A 2,189-nucleotide genomic window follows, 5' to 3' on the forward strand; every position below is an offset into this window, starting at 1 on the left:
AGAGTCCAACACAGAGTCCAAAGGGATTTCTACCAACCGTGTGCAGGTGGGTAGCTAGGTTTGCGTCAGTAAGGTCAAACTATTGTATTTTTATGGCATAAAAGGCAGCGTTTTACACCATGAGCCAAAAAAAATAAAAAATGCGGCAACATATCAAGTTTGAAGTTAAGTGACTAATTTTGACCCTTTTGGCTTTCCATATAATCCCCCTCAAAACATGTTTCCAGAGCTATGCAAGTGTGAAGATTAGTTAGAGGATGGTGGATGCAGGTGGTATGATGGAAAAATAGAAAAAGAGGAGGAAGAGGAGAGCTTCATTCTGTTCTCTGTCAACATGGTGGCTCTGTAACGAAGCCACAAACAGTTAAAGCAGTTGTCTTTAGATTAATCTTGTTGTTCAGCACTCACACAGTTTAGTCTCTCTCTGTGTTTAGCCTAGCTTAGCTGTCGGATTTCAATGTTGTATCTTGTTGGCTTTGTATAGTTAGCTTAGATTTAGCCTGTCTCAATGTCTTAGAGTGAGCTTCTGGGTCAGTTTAGCTCCAGGTTCAAGAGTTCAGGTTCAGGTTGACTCAAGTTAGTAGCTATAGCTTCAGCTCCAGTTAGCTTAGAGTTAGCTTCGGGGTCAAGTTAGACTAAACCCAACAGGATGGATTTGGGATTAACATGATAGCTAAGTTTCCAATTTTGTGCTAAGCTAGGCTAAACACAGAGGTGAATTTGATATCCATCTGCTACATCAGAGAAAACAGAACAAGAGGATTTAACTAAAATTAGATTTAAGCTTCCTTTCGTGGGTCAGTGTTTCCCTGCAGTGCGTCTTCCAGGCTGAACGCTCAGCTGTTTGTTGTTTATTAGATAATGTTGCCTTTGACTTGAGTGTTACAGCCTGTTAGATAAAGCTCACATTGTAGCAAATGTTATTTTCATAGCATGTAAAACTGTATACGACTGTATTTTATCAACAGAGAGCAGCTCAAAATCTCGACATTAGTTTATTGATTAGTTTAATAGGATGTAATACTGAGAGGTCACATCTATCTGCAGGCGTTAGTATTGTAACTAACGGTTAGTGAATATAAAAATGGAACTGTGGCAATATTTTAGTGCCAAAACTAAATCCTGATAAAAAAAAGTCAGTTTGTTATTCATTAGGGTCAAGAATGAAAGTTTGTTGCCGTGGTTACAATGGAATAAAATTGTTTCTCCGTACAGTTTCACTTTCCGTAACCTCAATTTCATAACGTTGGATCATTTTGTAGATTAATGTTTGTATTCAAGTTGTTGTTGTTTGTATTTTCAGACTGTATCATGCATGTCAGGCTGCACAGTAACATAAACAGTATTTATTTATGTTTGTGTGTTTTTATTTACTGAGAACAAATGATAGATTTTACCAGCGTTGTGATATAACCTCATAATACTTCTTGACCAGGTACCTGAACAGGTAACGTTGCCTGGCCAGGGACAATATATACAGCCAGACATTTATCATTTCATAAACAAACATCTTGTGGCATAAAAAGTGATTACTACATAAAAAATAATTATATTGATCATTGATTGGTTGGATGTTCCTGATACTCAGAGCCTCTTGGTCTGGTCCTGTCTCGCTCTCTCCAGCAGAGTCTGAGCCAGCTGAGGCTCCATCCTGACACACAGGTCACAGGTCAAATGTTATTATTACTTAATATTGATAAATCTACTGACCAGAGATCATTTATTGAGTAAGAGGCTCCACTCTGCAGCACCCAATCCTGCTGCACGACATGGCCAAAAGTATGTGGACACCAGGATTATACAGTTACTGCAGCTTCTTTAATGTCTCAGTCTGCAGAGACAAGCATCAAACTTGTGTTATACTGTGTAATGTAATTATTAAATAATCATAAAATGACTGCTTATGTAGAGAAATGTTTTTCACATAAAAAAGATTAAAATACATTTGCTAATCATTTATCATTTATACTTACTGTTTATAGATTTAACTGTTAAATTCAAGTTTAATACTGTTAATACTGTGACGGCCCTAGGGATGGCCTTATTCTGTTCCTCTTGCTTGGATTGTTTGCTCTTTGTTTCAGGAAATAAGGGGTGGAGCTGAGATTACCCTCTGATGCAGCTCACCTGAGCAGGCTTGGGCTCAGGAGGCTATAAATCAGACCTGGAAGGCTTTCTTATTCTCTTCC

This window comes from Morone saxatilis, unplaced genomic scaffold, assembly GCF_004916995.1.
Source record: "Morone saxatilis isolate NCDOM2014 unplaced genomic scaffold, NCSU_SB_2.0 Contig15, whole genome shotgun sequence".
Lineage (NCBI taxonomy): Eukaryota > Metazoa > Chordata > Actinopteri > Moronidae > Morone > Morone saxatilis.